This window comes from Phocoena phocoena, chromosome 1, assembly GCF_963924675.1.
Source record: "Phocoena phocoena chromosome 1, mPhoPho1.1, whole genome shotgun sequence".
Lineage (NCBI taxonomy): Eukaryota > Metazoa > Chordata > Mammalia > Artiodactyla > Phocoenidae > Phocoena > Phocoena phocoena.
The window spans coordinates 84,245,798-84,257,806 of record NC_089219.1 but is presented as its reverse complement, the minus strand read 5'-3'; positions in this window follow the sequence as shown (position 1 = coordinate 84,257,806).

Sequence of the window (12,009 nt, the reverse complement as noted above, 5' to 3'; positions counted from 1 at the left end):
GCAGTGGGTTTTTTTCAATTAAATTATAAACCATGGGTAATAGAGATTTATAATGGGAGTGCTGATACAATCTTAACTGTAGGGAAACCATCCTTCGTGCTCTATGCAGTATATGGATGGATTATTTGCATTAAATTATCTTTAGGAAATGCAAACAAAAAAAAGAAAAATGTAAAGCTTGTTGCATTATTAGCATAAAATTAAAGTCCTTGAATGCATAATTGTTCCATACCCAAAGCACTGACGGATTTTATTCTTAGAGTTCAAAGACCTCCTGATTAATATGCAAAATAGCCTCATTTCATAAGCAGGGTTTTTTCCCCCCTCTCAGAAAAGAGACAGTTCTTTCCTGGAGGAAAATACTATGAAGTTTAGAAAACACTAACTAATATTGATATAAAAGCCCACACATCAATATAGCCAAAAACAATAACAACTAGGTGCTATTAGAATATTTATATTTCTTCAGTCTGCGCATGACTATAAATTGTATCTTTAACCAAATAATACCTAGCTTAGGAAGATTAAGTGTACAAAATAAAAAGGGAAAACACTGTCTTTCTCTAGAAAGGTTTACCTATTTGTATAGTAACTTTTTAAAACTATTTAAAAGAAAGAAAACCCAATAAAAAGAGAAATTCTGGATCTAGTAGTAAATATTTAAATTATCTGACTCCAAATCTAAATTTACAAAGCAGGCTCCCTCCAATTTACATGGCCCCAGTCCCCAAAGACTTGTAACAAGAAAACAATAATAAAGTTTAAATAAAGTTAAAAAGTACGTCAACAAATAAATGATTCTCCAGAATTCTAATTTTCTCTTATTTTTCTCTAAATAAATATCAGAATACTTTAATCCTTGGAAGTGATTTACTGGGTTATCTTCTTTAATAAATTTCTCTCCAGTGTGGACAGTACAGAACAACTGATTTTTATTCTGAATATTTAAATAATTTTAAATAATTTATGTTCTTTAGAGTATCTGACCCATGTTGCAAATCAAACTATAACCACCACAACACATTGTCAAGTTCGAGAAAATGTAGTAATTTCTTTCGACCAAGAAATGTTTCTTAAAAAGAGATATGAGGTCTTAAAATTCAGTGCAGTCCCAAATGTGTCTCATTCATTTGAACAATGGCACGTCAGTATACGGAACTCAACCTCCAGCTGTAACACCAGGTTCACTACCTGATTAGGAGTAATACTCTCTTAATATGCAGTATTCATATGGCGAGTACTGATTAAGAATCTAGTATGTGCCAGGGAGTGTGTTGGGCTTCCCAGCGTTACCATTATCCCATTTGGGCCTCATATTTATATTTCACATTCATATTCACCAACTGTAACCTGATACAGCTAGTTTTGAGATTATTCTATCTAGCAGTGTGTTAAATTCTTAGCCAGAATGTTCAGACTATAAACTCATGCCAAAGACACTAGGTAAAAAGTTACTCTTTTCAAAAACTCTTCTAGAGTTAGTGAAGAAAGAAGAATAAACAATTCATCAATGTCTTTTTCAAGTCCTTAACATGTAATTGATACTCAATAAGCAATTGAGAATAAGTGAATGGTTAGATGACAGTATTAAACCATTCTACATTCTACTCAAAATTCATAAAATTCGGAAATGTTTAAAAGTATACTTTGAAATGGAAGGAATACAGATTACATATTTAAAACTCTACTTTGAATGTGAAAATGGTTTTACTTATTAAGTTGTCTTGTCAATAGGAGACTCTGCTATTGCCTCATTAAATAAGTATGTACAGACACTTATTATATGATAACATGTCATTACATTTATCATATGAGTCAACAAAAAGCATGTTCCAAAAATGACTAGATGATTTAAAACTCATTCAACTCAGAAAGGGCCCAGTACTCCAACATAACGGCTGAGATTAAAACTGTTTTTATATTTTTGCCACAAGGAAAAAACATCAGTCTTTTTCCTCACTCTACTAATTTTGCTAACCTAAATAGGGTTGAAATCAGCATTGTTACTGGCAAGAAAAAAAACACACATTCTTTCATTATTTTTTATATTTTTAAATAGAATATAACAAAGTATTTCATTTATAAAGTACTTTACAGTTTACCAAGTGTTTTCATACAAGCCACCTTCTTTTAAGGGATTTAAAAGGGGCTTCCCTGAGAAGCCACAGATCACTACCTGTGACAGTTCTATTGTATTTCTAGCTGGTTAAACCACATCTGTAATATAGAATTCAATTCTAGGTGCCACATTTTCAGAGGGACATTGACCAATTAGAGTGTAATGAAAAGCAAAGGTCCAGGGGCATCCCTGGTGGCTCAGTGGTTAAGAATCCACCTGTCAATGTAGGGGAGACGGGTTCGAGCCCTGGTCTTGTAAGATCCCACATGCCGTGGAGCAACTACGCCTGCGAGCCACAACTACTGAGCCCGCACGCCAAAACTACTGAAACCCGTGCGCCTAGAGCCTGTGCTCCGCAACAAGGGAAGCCACCGTAATGAGAAGCCCGCGCACCGCAACGAAGAGTAGCCCCCACTCGCTGCAACTAGAGAAAGCCCACGCGCAGCAACCAAGACCCAACGCAGTCAAGAAGAAATAATTTTTAAAAAAAAAAGCAAATGTCCAGGTGAATAGGGGAAGCTATAATTTTTTTTTTTTTTTTTTTTTTTTTTTTTGTGGTACGCGGGCCTCTCACTGTTGTGGCCTCTCCCATTGTGGAGAACAGGCTCCAGACGCGCAGGCTCAGCGGCCATGGCTCACGGGCCATGGCTCACGGGCCCGGCCACTCCGCAGCATGTGGGATCTTCCCGGACCGGGGCACGAACCCGTGGCCCCTGCATCGGCAGGCGGACTCTCAACCACTGCACCACCAGGGAAGCCCGGAAGCTATAATTTTCGATAAATTATTCAAGCAAATTGGGAAGTGAAGAATAAGGAAAGGCATAATATCAGCTTTCAAATATTCAAAGGGCTGTCATGGAGAGATGAGTATACTAATTCTGTGTTGCTCCAGAGGCTAGAATTAGGATAAAAAACTGGAAATAAAGGAAGGCAGATTCTGACTGAATGCAAGAGAGAACTTTTAATCTGCTTGTACCGTCCAATAAAAATAACACCAGCCTCATGAGGGCAGTACAAATCTCTGGAGGTTTTCAAGCAGAAGTGGATGTCTGTCAGTTATAATTTTTAAAAATTACTATACCAGGTGGAGAATTAGGCTCAAAATCTCTAAGTTTCTTTCTAAATCTCAGATTCTAATTTTCTTGATAAAATGAAATACATAAACACAGTACAAAAGGGGATTTTTATTATATGCTCATTTCTCTAACAGCTAAATATCTTCAATTACATTTTTAAAAATAAATATAAGATTCTGTGATACACAGAATGCTTACTTCCAACCAAAAAGAATCACTTGGTCTTTAAAACATCCAATGTATGAAACAAGAAGTATAACAAGTTTCAAGCAACAGGCCCTGTATGTCCTATTCACACAGAAATTAATGCAATCATAAGAAAATATCTTTTATTTGTGAGGAAGCCATATAAAATTGACTATGAGTAAGTGTAAACTTAAGTATAATTTTACGAATCAAGAATAAAGGAAATTCTCTCTCCTCTCTAACATGCCAGAACAGAATGGAGCAGATGTTTTCCTAGGAGACTGTAACAATTGGACAACAATTGTTCACTTGGCTCCGAGTCCTCTTTGATCATATATAAGACGAAAGAGCTAATACAATTCTCTTTCAAAGTAGATTTATAGACCTAGGTCCTAGTCCCAGTTTTGCTACCAGATACATGGCCTTGGGTAAGTAACTTACTTCAGTATCACACTTAAAAAAAAAAAAAAAAAGCAGTTGGATTAAAATCATCTTAGCTCTTTCTGGTTCTAAGGTCTATTACTTCTGCATATATGATGCCCCACTTATGCAGTCAAGCACTGTCGACCTTCAGGAACAAACTATAAATCTAATAACAATGTTTAAAGCCTGAAATTGCAAGTACCAATGGAAATAACATAAAGGAAAAAGAGATAAAGTTTAAGAGGACACATTGTGATCAGTTGGCATACTGATGGAAAGAAAATGCACTCTCACTGGGTGATGATGGCTATAAAAGCTAAGCCCTGTGACCCTAAAGTCATAAAATTTGGAAGAAGTGGCAAGAAACGGAGAGAAGAGACCACAAAGAAGAAAAAAAACAAAACAGAGGGAAGAAAGGAGAGGAAGGAAATCAATAAGCAGCCAATCTGTTCAATGGCAGGACTTAAAAAAAGCATCAGAAATGGTGAGCAAGAAAAAGAGAGAGAGAGAAGAGAAACAGAGCAGAGAGAGCAAAAAGAAAGGAACAAACACTTGGCTGGAGCATGAAACAACAGGGTTCCCTTAGTAGAGATGGAAGCTGAGGCTCATTCACCTCCACAGACCAGGAGAGGGCTTCCTTCCACCACAGCAGAGTGAAGTCGTGGTGTTGGTGACAACCCTGACATACTGAGCTTAGTATGTGTTCAATCCGGTCTGCTTATCAGATGAGTGTACAACAACTTTAAAATGTTTTCATCTCTAGAATGTTTCCAAAAGAGTCTTGTTAATTAAGGAACTGACCTTTGGATTGTGAGGAACCTCATTCATCCAAAGTTAATTGAGATGCTCCCTGGTACGTGGAGTGAATTTATGGATATATATACATGGATGATTTATAAATAGATATAAATAACTTCATACTTGAGGGCTTAGAACAAAGCTCTAGCCATAAAGAACTCAAATACACTTTGCCCTTCTCTCTCTCCTCTTTCTACTTGGATTTCTTGGGAATTCACATTTGTGCGGGCTGACGATGTAAATCCAGCAATGGGCTTAATGAAAACCATGAAGTGCACATAAATTAAACTCACAGCAGATTTCTCCATTTTTTCCCCTGTGTGTTATTTTCATAGGAATCTGTGTTTTCAGGAGAACTCTAAGCAAAAAGCTTAAAGTCATCCTAGGTCTACTGGCTATCTTAGCACCATGCAGATTTCCAATAATTATTAGTAATAATTCTGGGAAACAGAAAGATTATAATAAAAATAAAAGCATGCCAAATTAGCTCGTACTTAATTAGAAACACTGGGACATAAACTAAGAATGTGATAAGTTGCTATTCCCCTACAAAGAGTCAAAGGAATATTTGTCTATAGGATATGATGTGAGATGGTATTTAGAAATACTAACTTACATGTCTTCTCCCCTGGCATTTTCTTGTATCCTTTCCTCAGCCCCAAAATTAGAGTGTCCCACTTTCTCTGCAATAGAGAATGGCTGTTGAAGCTGGGCACAAGTAAACAAATTAATTCAATTCTTAGACAACATGTTTCGAAAGCTTACTTTGAATTAAGAAAATCTAGAATTCTAAGAGATCCAAGCAAAAGTTTAAGCCTTAAATAATAGAGTTCAAATAATTCATAATCAGTCACATTTTAGCTTCTATTATTTATGCTAGGTATCAAACTTCATATCCATCAGGACGGGATTTGATGACATACGATAGAAAACTTCAAATATGGCTTAAAGCCACAAAGGTATATTCTTTCACATAAAACACGTTCAGAAGGTAGCTCCTATTCTCTGCTCCACCTTCACCCTCATGCTCACCTTATAACCCAAGATTGCCATTGGAGTTTCAGCCCTCCTGTCCACATTCCAGGCAGTAGAAGGGAGGAAAAGGCAGCAGCTCCCAGTGAGTCAACGCCTTCAAGAAGCCCTTCTGGAAACCACATATGGTACCTCCATTTACCCAGAATTTAGTCTTATGGTCATACCGAGCTTCAAGGAAAGCTGTAATATATAGTTTTTATTCTAGATAGCAACGTACCCAGGTAAGAAATTACTTGGAAAATTACTAATGAAAAACTACTAAGAAAGCAAGCTAGAATAGAAATTAGGTAAACACTTAGTGATCTCTAACACCACTAGCTTTTCTCTCTCTGGAGGACATAATATTCTCTGGGCTAGGGGTTAAAGGGGCTTTAGAGGAGATGTTTTGAGTGAGAGAGAGCAGAGCCTAGAGATAAATGGAACCAACCTGAAAGGACCAAGTGGGCGAAAGCAAAAGTGGTGTTCAGAGACCCCGCAGAGTGAGCCCAGGAACAGACTAGTGAGCCCCAGGGATCAATGTGGGAGCATGGTCAGTGTTTTCTCACTATCCAGGTTCCATGCACGTGAGCACCAAACTCATGAGTGCAGAGGAGCTGTGTTAGTCATCCTGCCCACTGGTTTCTGGCAAGAGCTTCCCAAGAGCTCAATAGCCTATTAATGCACCAAAAATAAATGTGCTCCTCTAGGCTCTGAGACTTGCTATGGTCTGGGTGAGCAATCTCCCTTACAATGGCTTAGGACATCCAGAGGACCACTGAAGCAGAAATTATGCTATTTAGCATCAAGATGGATCCTGTGATCATAGTTTTTTTTCATTTTGTTTTGTTTTAAGTTTTTAAATATATATTCCTATGTACACAAACCAGTCTTTCCAGAATCCAGAGGGGGAGTTGAAATTCCTCCAGTAACACCATTTGTATTCATTTCGCATAACTGAATATTTACTGAGCTTCCAATAAGCAAGGTTCTATCGTCAAAAACCTTTTATCTAGAAGTGTGGACAATAAAAGTACTTTAAAAACTGTAACATAAAGGAGGAGGAGAGGAAAAGGAAAGAACTAACCTCAATTAAGCTCCTATTATGTGTCTCACACTGTGCTAGGTGCATTTGTACATTATTTAATCCAGTGACAAGTCTAAGAGGTAAGAAAGTGGTATTATTCTTACGTTACATATGGGACAACTGAAGCTTGCTACAAGAATTTAGACCAGAAAACAACTACTGATCCCAAAATGGGGATCAGAGGAAAAAGTTCTGGAAACAGAAAAAAATGTCAACAGATAGCTGACAGAAAAATGGACAAGAGGAAAGGACCTTTCAGCAAGAAGGATGAACCTGAGCATATGCAGAAAAAAAAAAAAAAAGAGTATTTATCCAGTTTAGCTAGGGCAAAAGGATATACAGAGGATGAGTGGAAGATAAATCTAGAAATAATGGATTGTAATCAAATTGAGAAGGCATATGAAAATAGCAGAGTGAAGAGTTTGCAACTAATCCAGTAGGAAACAGGATACGGTTATTTGAGGAAGATTTATCTAGTTCAGGTCTACCAATCCTTATCCACAATTCCAAAGTCCAAAAGTTCTAAAAATCAAAAATATGTGGTTTTTTAATAATGTATTTGGAGACAAAAGCCAATCTGATCTGAACACATTAGGTATTAAAGTTTAACATGAACAATGAGACACCATTTATTTATACCAATTATATCATTATTTATATTACTTAATGTGAGTATTCATACATTTCACTGAAGAAATAACAGTGTTTGATTACAGGATGCTGCCTCAGTCTCCATTAGGGGGATTTTATAATATACAGTATTTTCTCCATATTACCTTTCTAAAACTCCAAGAATTAACAAGAAAAGTCTGCATTCTAAAATATATCTATAATTAATTAAAATAAAGTAGATCTGACCCCAATTTTTTAATACTAGATATTAGGAACTGTAGCTATGTATAAGATGGGACGGGGGGAACTGAGGTGAGAAGACTAGTTTGGACACTTCCAATAGTCCTGGCTAGGAAAAACAAGTAAAGTATGGTGGCCGTGAGAATGGAAAAGATGGGTGAATGTAAGAATCGCTGAGAATTAGATTTGGCAGCTAATTGGATGCAAGGGAGTGAGGAAGTAGTCAAAGGAAAATCCTGGGAGCCTGGTGATAGTTTCAGTATCAACAAGAATGAAAATGGAATCATTAATGAGTTTGTCCTAATCATATTGGATTTAAGGCGTTGGCAGAACATCTAAGTTGTCATCTAAGTTGTGATATTACGCACAGTTAGAAATGAGTGCTTTAGAGTTCAGGAGAGAGATCAGTAACTGAGGTGTAAATCTGAGACTCAACCACATAGAGGGGATAATGAAATCTATGGAAATGGATGAAATTCCCAAGAAACATAGAAGTGAAAAAACACATGCACAGAATTTGGGGAAATCACTAGCACTTTACTACATAGTTCTCTTAGTTGCACGAAAGGTCTACGGCTGAACATTATCAGAGGTTAATCATCTCTTAATGATGGAGAAGCAGCATTGTCAGACGTATCAGAAATATACCAGGTTCTTATAGGAAGGAGCACAATTCCAGAATTCCCTCCTAATAACACTTCAGGGTATCTGCTGCCAACAAAGAACTGAGCAAACATCATTTTGAGATGCCCCAAAGCAGATGAGTTCACTTTTTTCTAAAATCAATATATGTCATTGAGTCTACATTTTTTCATACTCCCAGGCTAGTAGAAATGTAGCTTTCTGTGGAGTGTATTACTGGGGCCAGTCCTGTCTCAAGAGGGTCATTCAAGCCAAGGTAAATTACAATTTGTCGAGTTGTTAACTTATGTGAAAATGGTATCTTTCTTACCAATGCTGCTACAGATTCATATCAGTATTTAATGTTTTGTAGCACTGAAAACATGGTAGGAATATACGGCAATGAGTTAAGCAGATACGAATGGAAAGCCACATTCCTCACCTCTAAAAGCAAAGCTACAGATGGGATAGTTCTCTAGAGGTGTGATGGCTAATTTTATGTGGCAGCTTGGCTGGACCACATTGCCCAGAGATGTGGTCAGATATTATTCTGGATGTTTCTGTGAGGGTGTTTTGAGGTGAGATTTACATTTAAATTTGTGGACTTTATGGTAGATTGCCCTCCATAACGTGGGTGGACCTCATGTAATCAGTTGAAAACGTGAATTGAACAAAAGACTGACCTCCCCTGACCAAGAGTGCATTCTTCCAGCCTCGGCCTCCAGACCTGAACTGCAGGATTGACTCTTTCCTGGGTCTCCTGTCTGACAGCTCTGGGACTTTAACTACAACATGGGCTCTTCCTGAGCCTGCTGGCCCACTGCAAAGTTTGGATTTGCCAATCTCCATAATTGCTTGAGCCAATTCCTTAAAATAAATAAATATATATCCTATTGGTTCTGTTTCTCTGGAGAATCCTAATACAAGAAGGATAGAAGGAATAAAGCTACATAACATCAGGTGATCTGAAGAAACTGGAAAAACTGAAATCTGTGATCCGGGTTGTCTGGAAAAAAGCAATGTAGTCAAAACCAAATGGTGAAAAGCAAACTGATTGGGGCATTAGATTCGTTAAAATGGCAAACTGATCAAAAATAAAGATGCCACTCCCCAACTTTTTTATTTCTTGATAATTTTTATACATCACTGGCAGTTTTGCAACCTTTAGACATTTTTGTCTTTTTCACAAGATGAGGGATTTGCTCCTATTTTTTTTTAATTTTAAATTCATTTTCCTGACCAATCAAATTCAGACTTTTGTGCATCAAGTGACAAAGGAGTCAGCTATCCTATGACAATTCCAAGATTTCAACAGCACCTTTTTATATAGCTGGATTTGTACAATCATTTAAATGTTATATTTTCCCTTTTGTTTAAAAATAAATGGAAAACAGCAAATTAAAGGGCCAAAAATAATGCTAGCAAGCAAAGGTCTCATAAAGTTAGCACAATCGTGACAAGACGGAGATCATGTGGCATGCAAAGAAAGGTGGACGTACAGCTTCTGTCATACAATTGTTAATCTTTAGTCAACTGCATGTTAATTATGAGACAGAGAACAAAATTAAGAATATGTAAGAAATGCCACAAATATATGATCAAATATTGTTTGATAGACAGAGGTAATTAGGACTTTTATAATATGTTTAGCTTTCCAGGACTGGAATGCCCCTTACAACATGTATGTCTATTATTCAACTTTTCACATATGACCCCCTCACATATTTTAAGAACATAGATATGTTGACAGGATAGTGCTTCTCAAACTTCAATGTGCATGCAAATCACCTTGGGGTCTTGTTAAATTGTAGATTCTAGTTCCGTAGGTCTGGGGTAGTGCATGAGATTGTGTCTGTGAACCACACCATGAGCGGCATGGTTACAGGAGACTCACACTCCAAGGTGCATACAAACAGTGCAAAAATTACTCCGCCCATGGTTCACCAAAAGTACCACTAGATGAAAAACCAGTAACTGACATTACTCAATGGAAACAATTGATTTTAAACCAATGTTTTTAACCAATCTGCTTTTGGAAAAATTATTTTAAATTGTTTCATTTGCTGCCAAAACTTGCATTTGTTAACTTGTTGTTGGCTCGTAGCTTTGCCCCCATACATGGAGGGCAAGGAGAGACCCAAGAAAGAGGCAGATCACTCCAGATTGGGAGGTGGTGGTTTCAATAAGCAAGTGAACTTACAGACGAGGCTTGTGTTGGATGGCCATAATATGAGTAAATCTCTGCACCCCACCAGAATCTTAAAAGTGTACATAGAGGCCTTAAGTGGGTTTAGTCACATATTCAGTCCAGGTGCTCTCAACCACCTTACTGTCTCAAGGCTGCATCCTTGAATGGCTCCTAGTGTAGGAACGGTGGGCAGAATATACATTCCAAGCACAGGGGAGAGGTGAGGAGCCTCTGATTGCCCAGGTCCAGCTCTTGGGTCAACCGGCAGTTCATATCCTCTCAATGACCTCCTCCAACACTAGTTGAATTCATTTTTTAAAATCCTTTTTCCCAATAGACCTATAATGGCAGCAAAGAGGAGGCAAGGAAATATTATGACTTTTTCTAATCTCTCAAATAGGCTCCTTCCTCAGACTTCCTTAATTCACAAGTCAGTGGTACCATCATTCACCCAGCTACTAAAGACAAAAACCTAAATATTGTCTTTCATTTCTTTCTCCTTCATCTTCTACATCCAATCTGGCATCAAATATACTCAGCTCTAGCTCCAAAAATGTATCTAATATCTGACCACTTTTCTCCAATGCCATCACAACCAAGCCACCATCATCCCTCAGCTAGACCACTGCAACAGGTTCCTAACTGGCCTTCTTTCTTCCATTATTGCTCTCCTATTACTCATTTGCTCTGTAACAGCCAGATGATCTTATTAAAGTGTAAATTAGATATCACACCTGTTTCCAGTGCAACTAACTCCCACTGCAGTTAGCAAAACAGAAAAAGGCTTATATTGGGTTTTAAGACTCAACAGGATCAGGCTCCTATATCTGTCTCTCTCCAAACTTATCACTGTGCATGTAGATTGTAGATGTCACCTCATATATCATTCTTTCCCATACAGGTCACTCTTGTTTTTGACTATTTCAAACAGGCCATGCTCCTTCAGGCCTCAGCTCTTTCACACTTATTGTTCCTACTGCCTGGAATTCCTGCTGCCTCCTTTTCCTGTGGTTGGTCCCTTTCATTTAGCTATTGGTTCCAATGGCATCCCCTTACAGAAGATTTCCCTAACCACTCTGCTTGAAATAACCTACCTTCTCCACGTAACTTACAATTTTGTCTGAACCAAACTTCAGGATTGGAGAAATTGCTATTAATTACGAAGATTTAAGAATTACCCTCAATATTTTTCTTATTTACCAAAAATATAACTACTGGCATTTTTTAAGCCAAGCCTACTTTAATAGGGGAAGAAATACAGAAATATGCATTAAAGTAACTTATAGCTTAATGAATTATTACAGGGACTTCCCTGGTGGCACAGTGGTTAAGAATCCACCGGCTAACACAGGGGACACGGGTTCGAGTCCTGGTCCAGGAAGATCCCACATGCCACGGAACAACTAGTCCCGTGCGCCACAACTACTGAAGCCTGCACGCCTGGAGCCCATGCTCCACAACACGAGAAACCACTGCAGTAAGAAGCCCACACACTGTAGCGAAGAGTAGCCCCTGCTAGCCACAACTAGAGAAAGGCGACGTGCAGCAACGAAGATCCAATGCAGCCAAAAATAAATAAACGAATATATCAAAGAAATAAAAATAAAAAATAATGAATTATTATAAAAGAAGCGTCTGAGAAACAGCA